Genomic DNA, 16,402 nt, shown 5'->3' on the forward strand with positions numbered 1-16,402 from the left:
CTGAAAGCTGTCTTTGGAATATCACACTCCCTTACTTTTAACTGATGATAGCCTGATCTGAGGTCAATCTTTGAAAAGCAGGTGGTACCCTGAAGCTGATCGAAACGATCATCAATCGTCGGAAGAGGGTACTTATTCTTGATGGTAACTTTATTCAACTGGCGGTAATATATACACATCCTAAGGGAACCATCCTTCTTTCTCACAAACAAGACCGGAGCACCCCAAAGGGAGATGCTCGGTCGAATGAAACCCTTATCTAGGAGATCTTTCAACTGCTCTTTCAACTCTTTCAACTCTGCTGGTGCCATTCTATATGGCAGAATAGAGATAGGACGAGTATCTGGAATGAGATCTATGCCGAAATCTATTTCTCTCTCAGGAGGAATTCCGGGTAGATCATCAGGGAAAACTTCTGGAAACTCTCTTGCTATAAGAACTGACTGAAAAGGAGGTATCTCAACACTAGAGTCATGAACTTGGACTAAGTGATAGATACAACCCTTTGAAACTAACTTTATTGCCTTAAGGTACGAAATGAAACGACCCTTAGGCACTGCTAAACTACTACCCCACTCTAAGACTGGCTCATTCGGAAACTGAAACTTGACCACTCGAGTTCTACAGTCTAATGATGCATAACATGCATGAAGCCAATCCATACCTAGAATGACATCGAAATCTACCATGTCTAACTCAACCAAATCAGCCATGGTGCTCTTATGATTGATAGAAACAAGACAATCACGATAAACTCTTTCTGCTAGAATAGACCCCCCAACAGGTGTAGAAACACAAAAGGGTTCACAAAGCCTCTCAGGAAGAACATCAAACTTATTTGCAACATAAGGAGCTACAAAAGATAAACTTAACCCTGATCTAGCAAAGCATACACATCAAAAGCAAAGACATTGATCATACCAGTGACAACATTAGGAGAGTTCTCTTGCTCATGACGACTGGCGATGGCATAGAGGCGGTTTGCTCCTCCGCCGGTACTAGAAGTAGCTCCTTTAGGTGCCGTCCTGTTTGGTGGAACGACTGAAGAAGACTGGGCTTTATTGCCCCCATTACCCTGCCTATTCCTTGGACACTCTCGCATAAAATGTCCATTCTGACCACACTTGAAACAACCAATAGAGCCCTCTGGACAAGTACCTAAGTGGTTCCTACCACACTTGGCGCAGGCAGGAGGCTTACTACTCCCTTGCGCCACACTACCCAAAGATTGTGCTGGTCTAACCCTAAAGTCCTTCGAATTCTGGCCATAAAATTCACCTCTATATCTGGGTGCAGGTGCTCTAGCAGATGATGGAGTAGGTCCCTTTTGCTTTTGTTGAAAGGAGGAACGGTTTGAATTACCTTTCTGCTGCTCGGACTCATTACCGGTCTTGGCTCTTACTTCTGAACTCTTCTCTGTCCCTCAGCTTTTCTTCCTCAACCTACTGCACATAGATCATTAATCTGGATATGTCCATGTCCCCGATAAGCATTGCAGCCCTAACTTCCTTACTTGACAACCGAGACAGCCCAGCTACAAACAAACTCACTCTATTCCTCATGTCCACAATCATCTTCGGAGCATAGCGGGATAGTTGGGTGAACTTCAGACTGTACTCTTGAATACTCAAAGACTCCTGCTTAAGTGTGAGGAACTCACGTACCTTGGCCTCTCTCAATTCTCGAGGAAAGAAATGCCCCAAGAAAGCTTCCTCAAAAGAGGCCCAACTCGCAGGTGGTGCATTCTCAACTCTGCCCCCTTTCCATTGGTCGAACCAAGCTCTTGCAACATCCTTCAATTGATATGCAGCTAGTTCAACCCGCTCAATATCTGCCACATGCATCACATCAAAAATCTTCTTCAACTCCTCAATGAAGTCCTCTGGATCGTCAGTAGTACTCGAACCCACGAAACTCAGAGGATTCATCCCCAAGAATTCACGAATTCTTGAAGTGTCAGCTCCTTCATGTCGAGCTCCCCTTTGCTGACCCATCTAATTAGCTACAGCTTGACTCAACATCCTAATTGCCTCTCTGAACTCGGCATTAGAAACATCCCCTTGATCTTGCACTCCCGGGGCATAAGGTAACTCTTGCTCATCAACATAACGTCTAGGAAGACGCCCTCTACCAACTCTTCGTGGAGGCATGACTATCTGAAACACGCGCAAGCACGGATTAGAAAGAAACTCTTCAGAGATCAACTCTAACGCACGAGATGAATACGAAAGAAGTCAGAAATCTTTCTAAATGTTGTAGCCTCCCAATTATAGATGTGGCACGCTTCACACCGATAACTAGGACTCTACAGACACGGCTTCATAGACTCCATAGGACTCTTGAACTCTGTGCTTTGATACCAAGTTTGTCACGCCCCGAGCCTACACTCTGGGCGGGACCGGCACTCGAAGACCATTGCTGGCCCCAAGCGTACCCTTGGCCTGGCTTTCCTAACTCAGCGGATACTTAACTCAACAACATAACTCAATGCAAGGAAAGGTTAAAAACAACCCATAATCTGGCCGAAACGGCAACTCGAGTCTCAAAATAGAATATTTACATATATATACACAAAAGAGAGACTTAAACTAACTGACTAACTCACTGTCTATGAAGCCTCTAAAGTACTGAGATGGATGTTGGGACAAACCCCACAACATCCTAATAAAACAAAACTAGGAATACAAAACAACTGAGTCCTCCAGAAAGTAAGGAGGCTCACCAGTGACTTTGAACTGCTCAGCTGGATCAACGACGTGCAAGATGCTGATTTGGGGTACCTATATCTGCATCGTCATAAGATGTAGGCCAACTGGCATTAGTACATTGAATGTACGAGTATGCGAGCTGGAAAACTAAGCAACATAGGCTAGAAGGAAATCTGGAAGAAACTGAATAGCTTACCTGGATCAACTCAACCTGATTGACTTCTTTCAATATAAGGCAATTTAAAATAAGTGCGATATAAAGAAAGACTGCCTTAAACATGCTATAAACTCTGAGTGTATACAAAGATACAATAAACCTGAGATGTATATAGAAATACAATGATCTGATGTATATAAAAATACAATTATTTATGTGTATGAAAATACAATAACTGCTGTGGGAGTTTCTCTAACCGACAACCATCACATAAGAGCTACAGTGATGATACAGCGATCGACCTCACGCTGCCACAATATCTTATATTCGGCCAAAGGTATAAGACCTGAACTGCCTAATGGATCCCCTGGTCTAATCTGAAAAGGATTCATCTAAAAAGTATGATCCTTTTCTACCTATGGTGTCTAACATGGTTCTATGGGGGCTGTGGGTTCTTTAAACGATTCCCCAATTCGGTGCTCGATACTACTCCCAAAAAATGTACTGGCTCTTATGTCTATAAAACATATTTCTTCCTGCTGATATGAGATAATTACTCAAAAACTAGCCCGAAGACTCTTTTGGAAATCCCAGTTTCCGACCTTGTTTAAATGTAAAAACATTTTTTTAAAACTTCTTTGAGAATACATAGTTCCCTAATAACTTTGAGAAAGGAACTCAACTTTAAACTCTTTACTCAACTCAAAACTCTTAACTTAAATTGAAACTCTTGACTTAACTTGACTTGAAACTTGAGCCTTAGAATAAAGTTAAACGTTCAATAAAGACTCTTGAATAACTCTTAAAAACTTGCTTGAACTTACTTTTAAACCTTGCTTGACTTGACTCTAACTTCCCTTAACTTCGATCCTAACTTGCCTTGAATTGAACTATGGATTCAAGGTATATGATCACATGTTTATGGATGAATTCTGGATGTCTAAACATACCTTAGAGTGTTGGAGACAACTAGGAAACATAGGTACAATACCTAGGAACATGCATGAGAAAGCATGGAAAGAATGGGAGAACATGGCGTCCTTGGCGCTCTGCAAGGCGCGGAGCGCGAGCCCTCGAAGCTCAGAAGGCACCTGCTGGTGCTTTGTGAGGCGCGCCGCCCCAAGGGCTGGACTTCAGAGTCCCCTTTGGGGCGAGCTGGAAGGCGCGACGCGCCAGACCCTTCCCCAGAAAACCTGACTTTTCTCCCTCTTTTCTCCAACACTAAACCTCTATAACCTCAATGGATTCAACCCCAAAAACTAGGGATCATAAAAACCCTCAATATACAAGAGATTCAACTAAAACACACAACCAAATCATGTCTCACAACCAATAACAACTTCAACAACACAATCAACAACATCAACCCAACAACTTCAACAACACATCCAATCTTTTCTCAATAATGAAAATGAGTTGGTGTGTGGGGGAAAGGATCACCCAACACTAAGAACTCACATACCTAGTAGGGATCAGCCCCGACGATTTCCACGACGATCTTTGACGGAAACTCCTTGCTTGATCTTCCCTTTCTTCTCTTCTTCTTCTCCTTCTTCCCTTTCTTCACTCAAGAACCCCAACTCTTTCTCTTTTAAAATGGGACAAAATGATCCAAAAATCAGCCTAACACCACAATATAATCCCAAAAGAAATGGCTAGGGAAAAGACCAAAATGCCCTTAAATTTTCCGGACGGATTCCCTTCCAACTGCCCAACTTTCAAAGGGCATAACTCGCTCATACAAACTCAGAATCGAGCAAATTCGGCGATGTTGGAAAGATAATTCCTAGGGCTTTCCAATCATAACTGGAACTACTCCTAACTCATTCTGAGATAGGAGTTATGACTGCTCAAAGTTGGCCAAAACTCATTAATTTCCCACACTTAACCAAATTCCAGATTTTGATTTTTTTTCCAAAAATGACTATTTCCGATTTTTAAGCCTCTTCATAGGTATTTCAACTTCCCGGATGTTACACTATGCTACTTGACACAAGCCCCCACGAGGTGAAGGAAACCTCACAAGCCTTCCCATGGGCCATGAAGTGGCTGATGGAGGAGAGCCTTCTTTGGGACAGTTTTGTGGGCTCACTGCCTTACCACCACGGGTGGCACCGCGGGTCGTGGTGGCCACCGTGGGTCTTGGTGGCCTCCATGGGTCGTGAAGACCCGCGTGGTCATGGTGGGCAGTGACTAGTGATTAATGCTTCAATCACACCTCATCCAATTCTAGGTGCAAACGACCATTTAGCAGTTTAAAACCCAACAAATGAGTTGGAGTCGAGCCCACAAGGAGTGGTACGTGTTCAAAGTTCAGTCATGAGGTACAAATGTGATCTAACTAGCTATAGGAATAGATATTATCGATAAAGACATATGAACAAGTCAAAAGGGTGAGATGAATGTCAAATGGGGGTTTAGGTTTGCAATTATCAACTATAACGTAGCCAAACAATAATGAGATAACAGTAAGGAGAGGAATTCTCGCGATGTGATCGATTATAGGCAAATTTCAATATATTGGTAATTGAAACTACTAGTAAATAGCTAAATATCAGTGGGTAGGCAAGACTATAATTGAAATAGCTTCCTCTCGAACAACTATTCCGCTTCAAGTGATTTCTCTCGAACATCAACAAGCATAGCAATTAAGAACAACCCATAACCTTAATACATCTTCTCTCTCGAGCAAGATGGGTAGGATTGGGTTTAGGATTCACTCTCTCGAGCTGAACCCAAATCAACCCAATACCTACAAATCATTAACCAAAAGCTTTGGTTCAAAAACCTCTCTCTCGAGCAAGCTAAGAACACAAGATTAGAACTACATTTGCAACTACAATTCATAAATTAAACCTCAACTAATGATTAAACCCACTTCAATATAGCATTTAGACTAGTAATTAAAAATACCCATAAACTAATTCAACTCATAATCACATGATCACACCCCAAGAATTGGAGTTTTAGCCAAACATCATAAAAGAGTAAAAGCAGTTACCAAATTGATTAACCATCAACTAGGTAAGAGTAATTAAGCCTTTACAATGGTCTAATTTGCAGAAAATTCAAAACCCACTTGCAAAATCTCCAAATTGAGTCTCAAAAACCTTCAAGTCTACTAAGAAACTTTAAAAAAGTTGTTCTAGACTAAATTGATTAAAAATTCAATACTAAGTTAACTATTTAAAATCTAATTTATAGTCACCAAAATTAAGCCACGAAGGGTCTTTAGACGAAGTAAGTCAGGCTCGCCAAGTGGTTTGGCAATCCGCCCTTTGCCCTATTTTATTGCCTTTTTGCATGAGTTCTCAGCATCCTTAAGTCCTGTAAATTTGGGCGATCACCCTTTGCATCGCGGAACTACTCAGCGATTCATCGACTGCCCCTTTTCTATCATCTACTTGGTTTCGTCCCTCAGCGTTGGCACACTGGAACTTTAGGCGGTCAAAATAGCCACTTGGTGACACGCCAAGTGCTGTTGGCGATCATTAATCTTGCCTTTCTTCACTTCTGCTGTTTGTTTTGTTCCTTTTTGCCTGCTAGTATCCTTGCTTTTCTCCTTGATCCATATACCTGAAAATCGAGGCATTAACATCATTTTATAGCATAAATTAGGCATTTGAGGACACTAAATCTATCAAAACAAATCCCTAAATTAGTCCAAATCTCGGACTCATCAACACCCCCAACTTAAACTTTTGCTTGTCATCAAGTAAATCTCAAGATCAACGGTTCAAAAGCATGTCTCAAATAGTGCTTCATAAGACTCAATCATGAATATACACAACAAATTCCATACTACTCATGCAAAGATCAGTTATGCACTCAAAGATTCAAATTGTGACTCACCATTATCAAAGATGCTTAAGTTCACCATACTTCCTACAAATGCAAGTTCAAGCTCAACAAAGTTACTCAAATGCCCTCACAGTAAAGATGATTCCATGTTCGCACACAATTTCTCAACCACTTTAAAGTTTCGGAATCACATAAAACTCTCACTCACAAAGATGAACACATGCATGACTTCACCCATATGTTTGCCCTTATTTTCCAATCAACTTTTGTTTCAGCTCACTCAAGATCACAAAGGTATTTTCATGGCTTGTAACGGGGCTGAGTGTTAAGGTATGGTCATTTAGGCTTAGTGGTTGCTACTTTCACAAAGTATGGTTTGAACATTACTTTTCTCTTTTTCTTTAACAATTCAAGCATGCTCATAATCCACCCCATTATTCAACTTCATATGAACTATCGGATACCCCATTTCCTTTGCAACTTCCACCATTTTATTTCACATTTTCTTCATTCTTTTTCTTTGCTTCTTTTCTCTTTTCTTTTTTTTTTTATATGGAGGGGTTCCATATTTTTCAAAATCATTACTCAAAGGGGGATTTCTCACACTTCTTGACTTTTTTTCTCTTTTCACCACACCCCCAATTGAGGCTTTTGGCATAAGTTGGCTATTCAAACAAACCACACTTCATGAAAGTTATGGGCGAATGGAATAAAGAGAGGTCACAATTGTTCAAGTTTCTTCCAAGAAAAAGGGTAAGGTGCAAAATGTGCCAAGCAAGGTTCACTCATCTCACAAGGTTGGCCACAAAAAAGGTATATTGTAAAATTGTTTGCACTCTTTGAAATTATTGCCTAAGATCATTTCAAATGCTTGCATCACTTAGTCAACCGGACCAACAGGGCAAATTCTAGGTATCATCACACACAATGTTCTAAGTATTCTCAACGCACAAGGCATTGGTACCAATATCAAGCAAGACTCCACACTTTCTAGCTAGTGTGCAATGTTCATCACAAGAGACTCATTCGATAACTGGCTAGTCTCACAAAGATGCTAAAAGTTCACACATTTTCTATGCAACTTCATTGGCCTCATCGTAGCCGCGCATTCATTTCATTCAATTAAAAGCACTATTCAAGTCATCGGTATTGATCACAATTGATACTCGAAGTAGCACAAGAACGACCACAATCAAACACAATAGAGGTGGCAATTTTTTTGAAATGTGGGTCAAAACCATGTCTATTCAAACAAGGGACCACAAGCTAAAACATCCACAAGATGATTAAGATCAAAATACGATCACAACACATATATAGATCGCAAAACCCAATATTCACACACAAAACATAATCACAAGAGGTAGGTATGGAAATACCTCACCCCACCCATAAAATAAAAGCAGTTGTCCTCAAATGCAACTAAAACAAAGATACGCAACAAAAACAACAAAGAGGGAGGTAAAAATGATCTTGTCTACACAGTCGCTCCATCTGTCAGGGCATCAATGCCCAGTGCAAGATCAACACTAGCTCCACTAGAGCCTGCCATAGAAGTATCCCTCAAAGAGGCTTATAAGGCAGTCTCAATTATGGCACCCTCTAGGTCTGCCAGATCATCATAAACAACTACTTCTCGCTCCTCAAGCACCTCCTCATCTGTCTCGGCCTCAGACTCAACAGCAATATCCTCCATAATATCATTTTCGATGGTAGCCAGAGGTACCTCAGCATAAGTTGGAATCTCAGTACTCAGATTATCGGAGATCTCAACTAACCCAAATAGCGAAGTGAAGTTTGTAGACTTCGGATGGTCCACATCCTTCCTAAGCTTAGAATCCTCGGCTTTCAAAGTCGTAACCTCAGTAGTCACCCTCTGTCAACTCTCACAAATTAATACTCTCGTTATGAGAGCATCAATGAAAGCCTGGAGAGGTGTAAGTGTAGCTGTGATGGCTCTCTTATGCATCAACGGTACCTCAACCTCTAGCCGGGAAGCCTGCACATCTGCAGAATTGGCTAGGTGCCCCATCTTGAAGAGCATGGAATGAGTGATCGAAGGCATGAAAGTGGTAGTACTAGCAGTAGCTCTATGGGGTTGGGAAGAAGCAGAAGAAATCGGGGCATAGGTTGGAGTGGAAGTGGATGTACCTGAAAGCTCGAAGGTCGGAGTAGGCAAAGATGCATTTGCAGGTATAGAATCAACATCAACCTCCGGGGATGTATCCACCGGAGTTGCTCTCCTCATATCATCTTCATCCTGTGTGTACTCGGCCTCTATGAGCCGGATGTTAGTGGAGGATGTGGGTGTAACCTCAACATCCCTCTTCTCGTCAAGGGGAACTCTAGCCCTCCTACACAACTTTGTAATAAGCACTAGGAATGGCAGTGATGTATGTCTCTGCTTGGTCCTCATCGCCATCTCCTACTCTATAATCAACCCCAGATTCAGCCACTTCTTGGCAATGATAGATCCGACACAAGCCACCTTTGGGTGGCGGAGAATGGACTCATTCTATGATGGCATGATAGAGCTTCTGATGAATCCAAGCCAATACCGAGATGCTATGTTTAAGTTCTTCTTCTCAATAGGGGTTCCGACCTCAATCCACCTCGGGGTGGTGTCAGAAATGAGGGGAGCTAGCATCCCTTGAGGTCATCTAGAGTTTGTGAAGTGACTATACTATGATATGTGTGCTCGATGTCTATGGCCCTCTGAAATACAGTGTTGGATTTTATTGTTGTCGCATCTCATTGTTCTCCCACGGACCACCACAGACTCTACTGGTCTGAAGGCACTGGCTTTCTTCTTTCCCTAGGTCACCAGGTCACTATAAGACGTATAAAACTCACGGATGCATGTAGGAATGTGTGGTCCACAGGGCCTGGTGAAGACCTCAAACCTGTGGAAACGGAGGGTGTTCCACACCTTAGGGTACCTATCCACTACACCATCCGTGGACAATCTCTTTTCTTCTAGAATGGTCCTCAACCCCTCGGCCTTTAACCAGTTAAGTGACTGGGAGGAGGACCCTTGTAATACCCTATATTAAAATAAGGGTATATATGTCATTTAGCTCTCATTTCAAAAAAAGATCAGAAATTTTAAAAAAAGGGGCTGAAAGCCCTAACAGAAGCAGCAGCAACGCTGCAATTTCAACGATCAAAAGTAAAAAAAGGAATCTTCTTGTTCTACAGTGAGCGAACAAACGATGAGAAAAATAAATTTAAATTGAAAGCCTTAGTTTTCAAACTAAAGAGAGAGGTGGAAGAAGAAGAAGAACGAGAAGAAGGTAATTTCCTTAACTTAGTTTAAATGTTGAATTTGTATCTTCAATGATTGTAAGATTGGGAATTGGAAAGTTGATAAACATGGGTTTAGAAGAAAAATAGGAAATTTATTTCGTTCTTATGAACCAAGTGAATATAGTCAATGATTTGAACTGTAAACTTTGGTATTGGGCATATATGCAATAAGAGTAATTGGGCAGTAAGGTTAGGTTGATCTTTTCACAGTGCGAATTTACCAAGAAGAGACTATTTTATGTGATTAAATCACTAATTAAGTGATTGGGAAGATTTCAAATTACCTAAATGAAGGAGTTAACACGAAATTGTTATGAATGTTATTATAGATTGATCAAAGGAATTCATACGGAGTAATCGAGTGGCATGCTTTGATACGATTCTAACAAGAGAAACGACGATAATATGCGGAAATCAAAAGACAATAAAGTAAAGATAGATAGATAGAGACACAAGAAGAAACAAAAGGAAATCAAAGGGTATATTAAACCCAATGGCCACGATTTGTTTATCCAACTATAGCACTTAACTCTTACGATGACCTCAAGGGAATCGATATCCCAAGAAACCAACGTTTCTAACAAACTTCAACAAAAGTTTAACCATGCTCTCAACACTCAAACATGAGTTTTCAGTTTTCAACATTCAAAATAATCTAACTCTAAAATGAACCCAAACTATCTATTTATAGTTTTAGGTTAAAATGGCCCAAAAGTGACCGAATCGGCAAAAAGGCAAGCTTGATTGGGTCGCCTAGTGGATTGGGCGATGCGCTGACCTGGTTGGCGGGTATTCCTGCGTGGTCTTCAGCGCTGGCTACGTTTTGGAGATTTAGGCAAGCTGGGACCATCGCCTAAGCCCTTGGGCGATGCGTCAAGTGGGCCCTCCTCGCTAAAATTAACTTCTTCTGTAATCTTCAACGCATGAAAGTCCTTGCTTGTCATCAACACCATCTTGAGCACCTCCATCTTCATGAATAACCCTTGCGTCCTTTGAAGGTTTTGAGTTTGGCTCCTAGTAAATGGACTTGATGAAATCCTTATTGCATCATTCTCTCCCTATTGAAAAGAATTTGTCCTCAAATTCGACGGATCTTCAGCTTCAGCAGTTGGGAAAGGGGACAGGTCGCACACATTGAAAATGTTGTGCACTTGATATTTCGGAGAAAGGGCAACCTCGTTGTCGTTGAGCGGCTCAATCACTGGAAATGGTCCATCACCTCTCGGTAAGAGCTTCGTCTTGCGATTGGTGGGGAATCACACCTTGCAAAAGTGTACCCACACCCAATCACCCGGTTCAAACACGTTTCTCCTGCAGCCCTTATTAGCCTTTTTGGCAACATCTTGGTTCTTCTTTTCTAATTGCAGCTGCACCTTCTCATGAAGGTTTTTCATGGCTTTAGCTCGCTTAGTCCCATCTAAGCTTAGCACAAGATCTTGAGAAATAGGAGTGAGATCTAAAGGGGTTAGGGGGTTAAAACCATAAACCATTTCAAATGGAGTCATGCCAATAATACTATGAATAACACGATTATATGCAAACTCAACTAAAGACAATGGTTCCTCCCATGAGGCCAAATTTCCATGCACGACAACACGAAGTATAAAACCCAAGGTCCTATTCACAACTTCAGTTTGGCCAACAATTTGGGGGTGGCAAGAAGTTGAGAACAACAACTTCGTACCAAGTTTACCCCCACAGTTCCTTCCAAAAGTGACTAAGGAATTTTGGATCCCTATCACTAACAATAGTTTGAGGAATTCCATGCAATTTAACAACATGCTCAACAAACAAAGATGCTATATTGGAAGCATCATCACATTGATGACATGGAATGAAATGAGCCATCTTTGAAAATCTATCAACAACAACAAAGATGCTATCTCTACTTCTTTTGGTCCTTGGCAAACCCAAAACAAAGTCCATAGAAATATCATGCCAAGGTCTTTGAGGGGTGGGGAGTGGAGTGTATAAACCAACGGGAAGGAGGCATGACTTAGCATGTGGACATTCAAAAAAGTGACCACAAATTTGAACAACATCTTTATGCATTTTAGGCCAATAGAATTGCTCCTCAAGAATTCACCTAGTTTTCTCAATACCAAAATGATCCATTAAACCCCTATTGTGTGCCTCCCTCACAAATAGTTCTCTCCAAGATCTCATAGTCACACAAAGTCTCTTGCTTTTGAACAAGAAACCATCAAACTTGTAATAGGGAGTAGAAGACCTATCCCTCATCCACCTTTCCCTTTCTTATTCATCACAATCTTTGAAGATTTGAGCAAACATGGGATCCTTGGGATACAATGCCTTCAAACATTCAAAGCCAATAAATTTGGAAGAGAAAGTATTTATCAACATATGTTTTCTAGACAAGGCATTGGCCACCACATTTTCCTTTCCCTTTTTGTATTGGATTACAGAAGTGAAAGTTTCAAGGAATTCAATCCATTTGGTGTGCCTCTTGTTCAGCTTTCCTTGGGCCCGAATATACTTTAGGGACTCATGATCAGTCCTAATAAAAAATTCCTTGGGCCACAAGTAATGTTTCCAACTACCCAAAGCCCTAATCAAGGCATACAATTCATGGTCATACATGGAATAATTCAAAGTAGCACCTTTTAGCTTTTCACTAAAGTAAGCAATGGGTTTTTGGTCTTGCATTAAAACGGCTCCAATACCTACTTTACTAGCATCACATTCCACTTCAAATATTTTATCAAAATCAGGTAATTGCAACAAAGGAGCGAAACTAAGCATAGATTTTATCACCGCAAAATATTTGGCTTGTTCCTCTCCCCACTTAAAAGGTTTATCCGTACGGATTACATCTGTCAAGGGGGTTGCTATGGTACTAAAACCTTTGACAAATCACCTATAAAAACTAGCCAATCCGTGAAAACTTCTAACATCACTTATGGATTTTAGAATTGGCCAATTCTTAATAGCATCAATTTTAGACTCATCAACTTCAACCCCTCTTGAACTCACAACAAAACCCAAGAAGACAACTTCATCAACATAAAATGAACACTTATAAAGATTAGTGTAAAGTTGTTTCTTCCTAAGCACATCAAACACACACCTCAAATGCTCAACATGATCATGCATGGTCTTGCTATAAATCAACATATTATCAAAATAGACAGCCACAAATTTCCCTATAAAGGGTTTCATCACATAATTCATGAGACACATAAAAGTACTAGGAGCATTAGTGAGACCAAATGGCATCACCAACCATTCATATAGACAAAACTTGTTCTTGAATGCGGTTTTCCATTAATCACCGGGGTTCATCCGGATTTGATGATAGCCACTCCTAAGATCAATCTTTGAAAACACATAAGACCCATTCAATTCATCAAGCACATCATCTAACCTAGGAATAGGATGATGATACTTTACCATAATCTTGTTGATGGCTCGACAATCAACACACATGTGCCAAGTTCCATCTTTCTTTGGAACCAATAGAATCGACATGACACATGATCTCATTCATATAACCTTTGTTGAGGAGCTCTTCAACTTGCCTTTGTAGCTCCTTGGTGTCCTTCGGATTGCTTCGATAAGCCGGCTTGTTTGGCAATTGTGATCCCGACATAAAATCAATCTGGTGCTCTATTCCCCTAAGAGAGGGCATTCCACTTGGAAGCTATTTCGGGAAGACATCCTCGTAATCCTGCAAAAGAAAGAAAATAGAATTAGGAAGGGAAGAATGAGATTGGTTAGTTTGTAATACAAGATCCCTATGTGTGATAAGGATCAAAGAACTTTCGAACTCAATTTCCCCCCTTATCTCATTGTAATTAGCCAACAACACCTGGGCCTTTCATTTAAACTTGCTCCTCTCCTCCTCTTCTTGGCTCTCGGCCTCCACATGTTCCTCTTCACACTTCTTCTTTTCCCTCGACTCACTCATCCTTTGATATACATCATTGACTTGAGAGAGGGACATAGGATGAAGAACATATGTATGATCATTCAACACAAGTGAATACTTGTTGGTTCTCCGATCATGTTTGGTTGAATGTTCGTGTTGCCAAGGTCCCCCGAGTAGCACGTGACAAGCTTGCATTGGGAGCACATCACATAGAACCTTATCTTGGTACTTCCCAATCTTAAATTTGATCATTACTTGTCGATGCATCCTCAATTCTCCACACTCACTCAACCATTGAAGTTTGTAAGGTGTAACATGCTTAGTGGTAGGAAGTTTTAAGAATTCCACTAATGCAGAACTAGTAACATTTGCACAACTCCCGCTATCAATGATTAAGGAACACACATTATCCTTGATGGAGAATTTGGAGTGATATAGATTATCTTTTTGGATTGGATCATCCAAGGTCTTACTAATCATTGCTCGCCTCACCACATATAGAGGAGAGACACTCTCTCCTTCTTTGACACAAAGGTCTGGTTCCTCATCTTCAAACTCATCCTTTTCTTGAGGCTCTTCTTCACAATCACCTGCTGACTCTTCCTCAACACTAAGATAGATCTCCCCTCCTTGCATTAGAGCGATCAATAGATTGGGACACTCACACATTATATGAGCCCATCCTCTACAATTGTGACATTGAATTCCTTTAGGAAATTTGGTTGGGTCAGTGGTACCCTTTTCTAGTGGTGGGTACTTAGGAGTGTTCCCTTAGACGGGCTTTTTCTCATACGTCTTCTTGAGATCCACACCTTTTCTCCAACTCAATGATGTTTGAACGCTCACCTTGTTCTTGCTCAAAGAATTGGAAGACAAAGTCATATAATTAGCCATCTTCTCCTCTTTATATTCAATCTCTATCTCATGGGCAACCTCAAAAACATCATTCAAGGTAGCAAACCTATGAAGGGTTACCTTAGAAGAAATCTCCTTGTTCAACCCTACCTTGAAGTGAATTACAACATGCTCTTCGATCTCTCGATATTCTAGATTCATGACTATACATTGGAACTCACATGGTAGGCTTCAAGACTTCTACTTCCTTACCTCAAGTTGTACAATTTGGTAAGTAACCCTTGGCGGTATTTTTTCGGTACATACTTAGCTCTCATCAATCTTTTTAATTCGGTTCATGGTGGAGGATGACCTTCTTGGACAACTAAGTGATACCTCTTGATGTATTCCCACCATGTGACAGCATACCCTTCAAATTGGGCGATAGCATAGAAACTACTTTTGGCCTTTGCCAATTCATTGACGTTGAAAATTCAGTCACATTGGTACTCCCATTATAAGTAAGCATCGGGATTGAATTCCCCTTTGAATGTTGGAAGAGTCATTTTGATAGAGTTAATGCCAACATCTCGGCCTCCATGGCCACCTTGGTCATTGTAATGGTAACCCTTTTGATGGCCTCCTTGATAGCGGTTACCATGTTCTTCTCTAGCTTCTTGACAAACTTCATGATTGCCATTGACATCCCATTGATTTCCACCTTAAGGGTGGTTGTCTTTTATCAAATGGAATTGGACCCAATCTACCTCTTGATCCTCCTTGCAACACTTGACCTCTTGTTCGATTCTTTGGTGACTCATTCCATGGTGCTTCTTCACCTTCACCTTCATAACCTCTTTGATCTTCACAATTCCTTACCTCATTTACGGGATTTGATTGTGGTTGTGGTCTTTGGTAGGGAATATGTTGGTTAAGTAGTGTTTGGTAAGGATGGCATTGATTTTGTGGAGCTTCTTGACTAAGCGGAAAATGGAACGATCGATTGGAACTTTGGAAATTTGAACCCAATTGATTGGAAGTTGGGTGCAAAGCTTGGTGGATGGTTCCCACTGTGAGAGTAGGAGAATTAGTGCGATCTTGCCCACTTGTAGAAGCATGAAAAGTAGCTTGTGGTGTAGAGTCATTGGAGTTGACTCTACCTTCCACAGTAGCAAGCCTTCCATCCATCCTTGCTATATCACCTCTCATGTTGTTCAACACTTCCAACAAACTTGCAAAAGTAATTTCTCCAATTGGTGCTTGAGTTTCCCCTCTTGCCTCCATTGTACCTGCAATAAGACAACTCACAAAAAGCAAACAACATTGGGTTAGTAAAGAACTCACAAACACTCTTGTTTACACACCTTTAATTGCCTCTCAATTAGCGTGGCTAATGTTGACAGTTGTTTATACTCTGTCGATGACAAGGTACCAATTTAAACTCTAGGTCAGAATGGATTCTTGTTTCAAGAAGGACGGGTGACTCGGTTAAACAAATGAACTTGAATCAATAATTAACTACAAAGCAAAAACGAGAAAAACATGAAAATAAAAAGACACAAACAAAGAAGTGAATTCAAGAACCAATAGCCAACAAGTAGAGTAATTACGAATTGAAAATCGGTTTAGGATTCTTGAGAACGTTTGAGAATCAAAACAACGAAACTAAGAATTTAGAACATGAGAAAGGGAGTGTAACTTGAGCTT

Source organism: Solanum verrucosum, unplaced genomic scaffold (assembly GCF_900185275.1).
Source record: "Solanum verrucosum unplaced genomic scaffold, falcon-dt-bn FXZP01000246.1, whole genome shotgun sequence".
In the NCBI taxonomy this organism is placed as follows: Eukaryota; Viridiplantae; Streptophyta; class Magnoliopsida; order Solanales; family Solanaceae; genus Solanum; species Solanum verrucosum.